Here is a 12,463-nt window from a genome sequence, read left to right on the forward strand (position 1 = left end):
ATAAAACCTTACTGCAACAGTCATAGTGTAGTTACAGGAGCACAAGGAGTGAAAACCCTGGTGACATCTTCTGTCACCCTCTTTATAGTCCCATATCTATCTGCCATAGTTCCCAGCACAAATCGATCTTCATAAATACTTCTTGAGCTGCTTCATTAGCATCACCTGTAAGCCATAGTGAGTTGATATGGGAAGGCAGGATCTTGTTCCTAGCCATGTATCAAGACCCTGGAAGGCTGCCAGGCTCCTGGCTCTGAGGCCATGCTTGCTGCAAATTCTCTCTGCCCGGCCAAGTGGGCAGGTGCAGAAGATGGCAACTGGATATCAAAAACAGCTGCTGCTTGCTGACCGGAAACAGGGCGGTCACAAGCAGGGGGTCGAGGAGAAACATTTTGCTAATGGTTTCCATAACTTTCCTCCTTGAAAAGAAATAATCTTTAAAATGGCAGAGCCTCCCAAAAGATAGAACATGAGTTATAGTGGTTGTATGTAGGATTTTAGAACTGTGCATTCTGTGGCTTAATGGATGGATGACTTTTGAAGTTTCAAAGACTTGGATTCAGTAATAGTACAGTTTAAAATCACTGTGTCATTTTACCTCCAAAGTTGTTGTATTTTAGAAGAAATTCTGCCTCACTTTCTGGGTATCTTTCCTCAGAAGAACTAATGCTTAAAAAATATTTTCTGAACGTCTTCAAATGAGATATTACTTTTGAAATGAGAAAAAAGGTTAATGAAAAGATTCATTTTCATCCTTGTTGTTAAATGTAAAGTGACTTGTGCTTTCTGTATTAGAACCTGTCTATTTCTTCTAGGTGATTCCTTTATTTTTATTTTTTTTTACATTTTTGGCCAGACTGTGTGACATGTAGAACTTCCCCAACCAGGGATCGAACCCGTGCCCCTTGCACTGGAAGTGTGGAGTCTTAACCACTGGACCACCAGGGAAATCCTAGGTGATTCCTAATACCAGTAACAGTAAACAACTTTTTTTTTAAGGCTTCGTATATGCCAGTGCCTGGGTAAGCATTTTATATACATCCTTACTTAGTGTCCATAACTGTTCTATGAAGTAGGTGATATATTCATTATCATTATACTAGTATTATAGACGAGGAAACCGAGGCTTAGCATGGTTACAAAATAAATAGCAAAACTGTGATTCAAGGCAGGCATTATCCAATGCCAGTTACCTTATTCTTGATCACTACACTGCATCAGGTTATCAGAGGAAGTTCAGGATGGAAGGGTGACTGGAACAGTCTGGTCAAACACCTCTTTTTACAAATCAGGACTCTGAGGCTCTGCGCTATGCCCAGTGGGCTGGTTAATTGCAGGGCCAGAGCTAGAACTGGAGTCTCCCAAGGCCAGAAGACCCTTGTGCCTTCCTACAAGATTGCTTGTGTTGTCTTAGAAACTGCTCTATATCCAATGGCTTAAAAACCAAAACTCTTGTAAATACTAAAACCTAAAACAGTAAGTTGAAAAAGGACAAGCTGGCAGATGAGGTATCATGACCTCTCTAGAAAGTGACAGATGACTTGATATTTCAAGGTGTTTGCTAGTGTCAACACCACATTGTTAGAAGAACTTCTTTTTAAAAGTTTTTTTTAATTTATGTTTTTATTGAGGTATCGTTGATGTACAATAGTATATGTTTCAGGTATACACCATAGTAATTCACAATTGTTAAGAGTTATGTTCCAGTTATAGTTATTATAAAATATTGGCTATATTCCCTGTGTTGTACGATATATCCCTGTAGCTTGTTTATTTTTAGAAGCACTTCTTTCTTCACTGCGTCCTATTTGCCTTCTCGTCTCTCTTCCTCCCCACCTCCTCTAGTTCCTCAGGCTGCCCTTTAACAGCAAAATATCCCATCCCAAAGGCAATGCCTTTGTTCGGACGATACTGTCATCTGATTAAAAGTAGGTCCATCCCTTGGACCTACTAGAGAGAAATCAAAGCAGAATCTCAAAGCCAGAACCACCCCTCCACCGCAGTTGGTAATAATAATCCTTGGTTCTGTGCCGGCTGTGAGAAACTGAAGCAATTGCATTTCAGCAGTAAGATGAGTCCCTAGGTAACCTTTGTTATTTTTTCCATATTTAGTGTTATTGTGCAATGTATTTTAAATTTATTTTTAGTAGCCAATTGGATACTAAAGCACTTTAGCTGCTGCTGTATTTTAGGGCACAGAGGGTGGGTGGGATGGGAAAGGATGAGACTTTAGGCATCTCCTTAGAACTGATGGAGTTTATGTTCAGACTCTGGTAGTCAAGGCACTTCTCTTAATTCACTGACATATTCCAGAGGCCCGTTTTTTTTTTTTGGAAAAGACACACAGGAGCCCAAGGTCAAATGCTGGGGTGCCTAAATGCTGCTGCTGGAAAGGAACAGCAAGTGGTCTCCCAAGCTTGACTCCTTCCTTCCGAGGAGGGTGTGCCTGGAACCAGATGAGATCCTGCAGCTCTGTGAGCCCAACAGCAGGGCTACCGCAGGCCTGGTGGGTGAGAGGCACAGCTTGCTACAAAACACACACACCTGGACGTGAGAGCAGTGGCGGTTTCATCTGCAAAACAGGAAAAAGCCTTATATAGCAAAACCTCAATTAACAGGAAGCTGAGAATCCAAATCCCTCATTGACCAGTGACTCTTGTAACAAACTGATCAGGCTTCTCAAATAATTGTACTTCATGTTCCTGCTGTTAAAAAAACAAACACAAAAACAAACCTCAGAGCTCAGTTTGCACCCACTTTCAGAAAGTACAAGAGATCTTCTGAGTTACATTGCTGTGCAGTACTTATCCCCCAGCTTCCTCTGACCATTTTTATTATTAATATCCCTTTGCTTCAATCAAACTGTTTATCCTATAGCGTTTGTATATTATGCATTTTAATAAATGGCTTCACAATTCCTTTTGAAACAAAGCAAAAAGTAGGTAATAATGAAAAACACATTTTTCTGCTAAATGTAGCCCCTTAAAAGGTCCACAAAAAATGGTTCTTTTCTGACTGCTAACGACCTCCATCTCTATAAACTGCAGTAACTTCATGTGACCTAGTGTAACTGCTTGCCCTGCCGCACCTGAAATGCAGCTCCGTATTTGCAAGAATATTTCCCCTTTGTCTGTTCTCTGTCTCAGCCCCATCCAGCCTTTGTGTGGAAGACTGGTGGAAAACTCTTTTTTCTTTTTTTTTTAACTGCCATATTTTCTAAATGCATTTTCTTACAAATGCATCTCCTAAATATTTTGGAGCCCATCCTATTTCTTTATTTTCTCTGGTTCTAATTCTGTTCAGTTCTTTTTAAAAATTTTAATTTGTATAATTTTAAGTTGTCCAATTCAGTGGGTTTTTAGTATATTTAGAGTTGTGCACCATCACCACTAATTCCAGAACAATTTCATCACCCAAAAAAACAATTTTGTACCTAGCAGCAGTCACTCCTCATCCTTCTCTTCCCCTAGCCCCTGGCAACCAACAGTCTACTTTCTCTCTCTATAGATCTGTGTATTCTGGACATTCCATATAAATGTAACCATACCATATATGATCTTTCATGACTGGCTTCTTTCACTTAGCATCGTTTTCAAGGTTCATCCATATCCATACGTATACATCCATATGTATCAGTACTTTGATCCTTTTTATGGCCAAATAATATTCCATTGTGTGGATGGACCACATTTGTTTAGCCATTCGCCAGTGGATGGACACTTGGGGAATAGTCTTTCTATTACTAAATTCCCTTGCCTCCTTGATTCTTGATTTCTTCACTTCAATGTGTAATCTATACCATGTCCAGGATTACTTTCCTTTTTCTTTTTTTTTTTTTTTGGCCGCCCTGAGCAGCTTGCGGGATCTTAGTTCCCTGACCAGGGATGGCACCTATGCCCCCTGCAATGGAAGCGTGGAGTCCTAACCACTGGACCGCCAGGGAATTCCCTAGGATTACTTTCTTAAACAATTCTGATCACAGCACCTTGTATTAAAAAAACCTGTGAAGGCTGACCCGTGGTTCACCTACAGAAAGAAGTCCTCACCCCATCCTCCTGTTTTAGTCCCCTTGTCCCTTATTTCTTTCCGCAGATGCCCTACCTGGACAAATTCTCATGCCACGCACCTTCCCCATTTTGGGTCTCTGCTCTGACCAGAATAACCTTCTCCCCGAATGAATGGTGAATTCCCTCTAGCCTTCCCTTTGTAGCCTTCCCCAAGGCCCTCTGGGAGAACAGATGATGCCTCAGCACAGTCTACATTTTCCTTAATTAAAATGCCCACCATCCTGCATGGTGACTATTTACCCCTCAATCCTCACTCCTGCATGTAGAGGAAAATGCATGTTTCTTCTTCCACTTCTTGGTGTTTTTTTCTGTAACTCACTCAAAGAAGATATATAATCAGTGATTCGATACATAATCAGTGATATTATATACAAAATCAGTGATTATTTTATGTGTGTACCTTTGTTTAACCTTTATTATGAAACTCTGATGGAGTAACTTAATGTGCTCAGCGCTCAGAGTTTCCACTGGGAAAATGAAGTCAGCTGCTTTGTAACTGGGTCTCACATCCCCCCAGGAAGAAGAGCAGAGATTATTTCAGGCTGTGACTACTGCCCGCACCTTCCAGATGATAACATTTTTTTTTTTTTTTACCATTATCTTCTTTGGATCTCACGTGGTCGGGGATCTGCAACTATTGTTGTCCTCATTTGAAAACAACTGGAAAGGGAGACCAAGAGTGCTTGGCCGCTTTGCCTGTCTGAGGTGGTACAGCTAGAATGAAAGACTCTCCTACTGCCTTTTGCTGCCACCTTCTAAGGAAGTAAGACCTCGAAGGGAAGAAGAGAAACTCTGGACTTGATCATTCCACTCCCAAGGGGAAATGGCCCTGAAAAAAGCGTAGTTTTGTGTGAGTTGTGTGTGCAAGAAGGAAAAACTCTTTTTGCTTCTCTCTGTAAAGGCATATTTATAGATGCATTCCCTTTGGAAGTCTGAGGCAGGGAGAAGGGAGCAAAGCAGGCCTTTCAGCCACTCCCCCTCCGCTGCCGCAGTCTGCTGGGTGCTGTGGGCAAAGACAACGCAAGGACATCATTGCTGGGCCCAGTGCAAAATGAAATGGGGACCCCTTGTTCAAAAGGTAAGAAGAATTTCAAGACAGGAGCGTTAAACTCAGCACGGGGACCTTCTGAGATGGGCGTAGGGGCCCTGGGTGGGTGGCACGTCGGTGAAGCTGGCCCTGGGCAGGGTTACGTACCCAGATACACATTTATTCTTAGAATCACCTAGAAAACAACAACAACATATATTCCAGTCAGGAATATGAACAACAAAAAATGTTGTCTTAACATTTTTTTTTTTTTTTGCTATAATGTGGCTTATGTAACAGTTGTACTTTCTATGTGCCAGACACAGTTCTAAGTGCTTTGCAAATCCTGACTCATGTTTTTCTTCTTGAAAACTCTGTGAGGTAGGTACTCTTAGTATAATGGTCATTTTATGGATAAGGAAATAGGGGCATAGGAATTCAAGTAAATGTCGCCAGTCTTGTTGAGTCTGCTTCTAACCACTGTATAGGCTGCCCCTCTGATCAAAACAGGACCTATTTAGTTTCTTACGAGACTCTGCATCAACGTATTTTGGAAGATGAAAGTTTTGAAGGGTATCTTTTTTTCTTCTTGTTGTCCCTAAAAGAGAGAGGGTTTAATTAATTGCAGGGATGTGTAGAGAATTCCATGGATCTTTTAGATTCCTGCCCCCCAATCTGTCTATGTAGATTCCTGCCCTAAATGTACACTTTCTTTGGGCCTCTTATTAAGTCACAACTATTCAAAAACACATCTGAGGAACAAACAAATATACAAAAATGCATCCCTCAATGAACGACGTATCAACAAGTATTACTACTCCCATCTCTGTTCAAATAATAAGATAGCCTTCAAGCAAAGCACATAAGATCCTTAGCAAACAAACCAAAAAATAAACAAACAAAAACAGCATTTAGTGTAGCTCCTGAGAATGCCTTTCTACTCATTGGCCAGGAAAACAACTAGCATTTTTTTTTTTTTAATTTTATTTTATATTGGAATATAGTTGATTTACAATGTTGTGTTAGTTTCAGATGAACAGCAAAGTGATTCAGTTATACATATATCTATTCTTTTTCAGATTCTTTTCCATATGAGTAATTAAATAATATTAAGTAGAGTTCACTATGCCATATAGTAGGTCCTTGTTGATTATCTATTTTATGTATAGTAACAACTAGCATTTTTGAATGTGAAGAAAAGAAAAGGTGAAATTGGGTTTTGTACTATAAAAAAGAGTGAAGTACAAAATAAATTTTAGAAAGCATTTTATTCAAAGTGCTCAAATACGAAGTTACGGGGTATATCTGTAATAGACTTGAATTATATGGACGCTTCATCTGTTCACTCCTGTTTACCTTTCACAAGATGTTGGATCAATGCATTGTTTCTGTATTTTATTTACCTCTGTGTGTGCTTTAGTTTCCTGAAAGGGAGTTAGGAATGTGGATTAGAACCTCATTGATGATAAGACAGCATTTTTTCATTGAATCTGAACTGACCCAAACCAAATGATATAAATATCTTGAAGAATATTAAAGGAAAAGAATCTCACTATATAAAGATATATTTAAAATATTTTTTCTCTAAAAAGTAGCTACTTCAAAGCCATTAAAAATTACTTGAAGAACACTGAAAGCAGGGAAAGATGCCTAGAGTTTTTCATACACTTTTCCCACCCATAACCTCGGGGTTTTGGCCTGCATTATGCTGCATTTGTGTAAAGCAAAACGGTCACCACAAGAAGAACATTTTAAACATGCCAGAGATTTCCCTGTGAGTCTGTCATCTTCAACTGTTTTGTGGTAAATGGTTTCCAATTGCACTGACTCATTTTCCAAGCCTCTCACCTCTTCCTCTTTTCATCCGTCCTCCATTTCTCTAGTGTGTGAGGCCATTACCTATATAACGCTCTCATCAGAACTGCATTTGGCAAAACACTCTTTTCTAATAACAAGCTTAAAAAGAAAGAAACCCACCTATCCACTGACCCACTGAAACTTCTAATGCGGGGGGATGGGGGGTGGGATTTAGAGAAATAGGTGAGGGAGATTAAGAGGGACACACTTCCAGTTACAAAATAAATGAGTCATGGGTATGAAATAAACAGTATGGAGACTAGAGTTAATAATGATGTAATATCTTTGTATGGTGATAGATGGTAGCTAGATTTGTCACGGTGATCATTCTGTAATGTCTAGAAACATTGAATCACTATGCTGGGCACTAGGAACTAACACAGTCCTGTAGGACCAATTCTTCCATTAAACCTTCCCAAACTAAAAAGACAAAACAAAACAAACAAACTCATAGAAAAAGAGATCAGATCTGTGGTAACCAGAGGCAGGGGTTGGGGGAGGGGAGAATTGGATGAAGACAGTCAAAAAGTGCACATTTCCAGTTATAAGAGAAATAAGTACTAGGGATGCAATGTACAACATGATGAATATAATTAATACTATTGAATGTTTTATATGAAACTCGTTCAGAGAAGAAATCCTAAGAGTTCTCATCACAAGGAAAAAATATTTTTCCTTTTTCTTTTATCTTGTATCTATATGAGACAGATGTTCACTAAACTTGTTGTGGTCATCATTTCATGATGTATGTAAGTCAAATCATTATGCTGTACACCTTAAACTTATACAGTGCTGTATGTCAACTACATCTCAATAAAACCGGAAGAAAAAAATTAACTATCCAACAAAACAAAACAAAACAAGTTTCCAATCGGAGTAACCCATCCTGGGTTCTTATGTCTTCATGAAAGTTTCAGTCGAGGAGGCCAAGGCTGCTTCATCTTGAATATCTTCTGTTCTTTTTTTTTTTTTTTTTTTTTGGCTGCGTTGGGTCTTTGTTGCTGTGCGGGCTACTCTTCGTTGTGGTGCGCAGGCTTCTCATTGCGGTGGCTTCTCTTGTTGCGGAGCACGGGCTCTAGGAGCGGGGGCTGTAGGAGCGGGGGCTCAGTAGTTCTGGCTCGCGGGCTTAGTTACTCTGCGGCACATGGGATCTTCCTGGACCAGGGCTCAAACCCGTGTCCCCTGCATTGGCAGGCTGATTCTGAACCACTGCACCACCAGGGAAGCCCCATGTTCTGTTCTTTCCTTGACTTGCCAGACTTGTTGCAGGAAAGTCAACTGACCCTTGGGAACAATATTTCTTTCTTTCTTTCTTCTTCTTTTAATTGGAAAAGTTAAAAAGAAAGACAATGGAACATAATGTAACAACCATTAGCACACACAAGAAAGTATCAAACTTTTGTCATTTCTTTCGTAAAATAAATAATGCTGATTAAGCTGCAGGCCCCTTGACCTCCTCCCTGATCTAATTTCCCCCTGAAAGCCACCACCATGAGGATTTCGGCATGATATCTTGTCAGCCCATTATTTTACTTCAGGTGTAAACTTATATTCTTTATAAATAACATATACTATTGCTTGCATGATACAAACATAGTATCATGTCTTTCCAAGATCAGATTGAACTACCTTAATCTCTGGGGATAAGAGAGGATGAAATTTCCTTAAATTATGACCTCTGTTTTAAAAACTGTTCCCTGGAATGTGTAAGATAGGTAAACAATAATACTGTATAGCACAGGGAACTATACTCAATATCTCAGTATCTTGTAATAACCTATAATGGAAAAGAATCTGAAAAAGAATATATATATATATTATATATATATAACTGAATCACTTTGCTGTACACTCGAAACTAATACAACATCGTAAATTAACTATACTTCAATTAAAAAAATTTTTTTTAAATGTAATACTAGGAGAAGTAAACCAAAAACAAACAAACAAAAAAACCCAGCTGTTCCCTGGAGCAAATTTTAATTTCCAGAATAATCAGAGCAGTAAATCTCTTCTACAGACAAGGATTCTGGAGGTGAACTGTTTTGCCATGGTGACTTGACAAGGTTCTGCTAGAAAATAAAATGGAGTTGGGATTATCTCTTACCCAAGATCTGTAAACTTGAGGAAAGCTTGCTTTGGAACATTTTTGACATTCGATTTTCCTGGCAAGTTGATTTTTTTCTGCAGCTATCAAAATCTTTAGGTGGTCACCCAGTGAATACATAAATACTTGCTATATTTTAAATCCCTGGATACAAGATGCTATAGTAGTCACAGTTTTATCTGTCCAATGGTAGACTTTTTCATGTTAGTGTGACACAAGTTTTAGAAATAAAATTAAAAATGCAAATTAGTCATAGTGTTTATAAACTCACTTTTTTCCTTTTTTTATTAGTTATCTATTTTATACATATTAGTGTATCTATGTCAATACTAATCTCCCAATTCATCCCTCCCCCACCCCGCTTTCCCCCCTTGGTGTCCATACGTTTGTTCTCTACATCTTTGTCTCTGTTTCTGCCTTGCAAACTGGTTCATCTTTTTTCTATATGGAAAAATTTTATGATTGTCAGAAATAAGCACTGGAATTAAAAGTTCCTCAAAAGCATATAGTTCTATACTTCAGTCTTAAAGAAAATCTAATAGTACTATGAAAAACAGCTGAATACCTTAATACTTTAGAATGTAATATCACCTCACATCAAGTTGACTTAAAGTTGGTGTGTTAATAAATCTAGTAGTCTAGTGCCACCCTGTGACTGAAATGCTCAACTACATCGTGTTAGAGTTCAGTAAGAACTTTATTTCTTTAAAATGTTCATTCATTCATTCAGTTCCTGGCGTTGTGGGTAATTGGATTGACAATGTCTACCAATAGGATAATAAGCCATCCCTGCTTTCCCAAGACTGAGGGGCCTCCAGGGACACTAGACTCTTAAGGTTTAAAACTTAGGACAGGGCTTCCCTGGTGGCGCAGTGGTTGGGAGTCTGCCTGCTGATGCAGGGGACACAGGTTCATGCCCTGGTCCGGGAAGATCCCACATGCCGCGGAGCGGCTGGGCCCGTGAGCCGTGGCTGCTGGGCCTGCGCCTCCGGAGCCTGTGCTCCGCAACGGGAGAGGCCGCAACAGTGGGAGGCCCATGTACCGCAAAAAAAACCCAAAAAACAAAAAAACTTAGGACAGTCCCAGATAAACCGGGACCAATTGGTCCCCTACCTACTAAGTATAAAGCACTGTCTGGGCACTCAGGATGTAGCAATGAATAAGACAGACCAAGTCACTATTTATGGAGTGTGTGTTATTGTTGGAAGGGTACACAGATGATGTATATTCATGTAACATATCAGATATAAGTTACACAGGTAACCAATTAGGTTAATGTAATTGAAAGTCTCTTGGTGGCTCTTTTAGGTTGAGTGCTTGTGATGGAGGAGGTGACATTTGAACTGAGAGCTGAATGACACAGAGGAGATGGTCACATGAAGATAGAAGGAAAGAACATTCTGGGCAAAGAGAAAAGTTAGAACAAAATTCCTAGGTCTGGGATAAACTTGGTGTAGTTAAGAAACCCAAAGGAGCCAAGGTGACTTGAGTTTAGTGGGTGTGTTAGTTTTCTAGGGCTTCCGGACAAATTACCACAAACTAAGTAGCTTAAAATAACAGGAATTTATTGCTTCACATTCTGGAGGTCAGAGGTCCAAAATCAAGCTGTCAGCAGGGCTATACTTCCTCTGAAGACCCCAGGGGAGGATACTTCCTTGCTTCTTTCTAGCTTCCAGTTCTTGCTGGAAATCCGTGGTGTTCCTTGGCTGGTAGACGCAGCACTCCAGTCTCTGCCTCTGTCTTCACGTGGTGTTGTCCCTGTGTCTCTGTCTTTACTTGGATTTTTCCTCTTCTTATAAGGACATCAGTCATTGGAGAAGGGCATCCTGTGTTGATATCATCTAAATTGATTACATCTGCAAAGATCCTATTTCCAAATAAGTTCACACTTACAGGTATGGGAGGGGTGGTGAGGAACTCAAGATATCTTTTCTGGGGACACAAGTGAACCCACTGCAGTGGACAAGGCTGGAAGTGGTACAAGAGGAAGCAGACAGGTTGGCAGGGCCCAGATCACACAGGGCTTTGCAAGGTAAGGTAAGGAATGAGCCCCTTGGTGAGTTTTCAGAATCAGAGAGATGTGATATCATGGTCCTTTAAAGGAAAGATGACTCCTATGCGGAGGTGGACCATAGGAGGGTTAGAGTGGAGGAAAATGGGGTAGGAGGGAGTTGGCAGGGCTGGGATTACAGTGGCGAAGGTGAAGGTGGAGAGAATAGGACAGAGTTGGGATGTGTTTTGGAGATAGAACTGATAGGTTTTCTGAGGGACCGAATGCTGGTATGATTAAAGATGTTCATCAAACAGACTGCTAGAGTTTTGAACAATCTGGTAGATATTTCTGTTATTTCCTGGGCTGAGGAAGCCTAGGGGAGAAACAGGTTTAGAGAAGAAAATTGAGAGTTTTATCTCTGCGATGGGAAGATAGAAGGACACACCCTTATTTCCAGACCCCAGGGTAATGGGGTGGGGGGAGGAAAGAGAGCCACCAGTCCAGAGGGCAGTAGGGAAAGAGGAAGAGACATTTTAATGGAACAACCACGTTTGAGCCAGGGCGTGGGACAAGAGAAAGCTTAGAGAAGCCAGTGATGGGAAGGGAGTGTCTGATGATACACTGTGAGTTCCACAGAACACACTGGCGGATTTGTAAGTGTGGAGAGGAAGGGGAATTGGGTCACATTAGTGCAGATGCCTAGTTGTTTTGGTGATGATGGCTGACTTATGGGGCTTGGGCTTCTGCCGATGGCTGAGCTGAAGTGTTCATAAAGCATAAGGGATTTGTATGATCATCTCTGAGTGGAAGGGACCCGGTTTAATATATCTTCTATGGGAGCCACTGGGCAATTGTTCTATCTTGTAGTCTCCAAGGAGTGTGGTGGAGCAGAAGAAAGTCAAGACCTCCTGCCCCCAGATGTCTGCTTTAGGAGGCAAGGGGCTCTGGACTTGTTGACAGCTGGCCAGGGGCTGGCTTTATCTGGAGCAGGAAGCTAGGCATCACATCTTGGTCACACAATGAAGCATGAGGCTCCTGTTTACAAAACCCTCTTCTATTGCAGGCAGCCTTTTCTGCTCATGTGTCGGGTAGCAATGGTACTGGAATTATGAATTATTACAAACTATGAGTTATTATGAATTATTATATCTACAGCTTGGAATTCATATGCGAAATGGGAAACTTTCCATCTGCTGGCATAATAACTGAACCCTCTCAGTGTCTTTAAACTACACCAACTTAGAAAACTCATAAGTTGACTTTTACTTTTTTAATCACTATTTCTTATCTGATGAAACACAATGTAAGAAAAAGACATAAAATGAGAATTATATCACATTGAAAATGGAACTCTAAGCTCATGTGAATGCATACACAGATTTATTTTTCTTTTCTAAGCAAATACACGATCT

Source organism: Mesoplodon bidens (genome assembly GCF_964165515.1).
Source record: "Mesoplodon bidens genome assembly, chromosome: 13".
In the NCBI taxonomy this organism is placed as follows: domain Eukaryota; kingdom Metazoa; phylum Chordata; class Mammalia; order Artiodactyla; family Ziphiidae; genus Mesoplodon; species Mesoplodon bidens.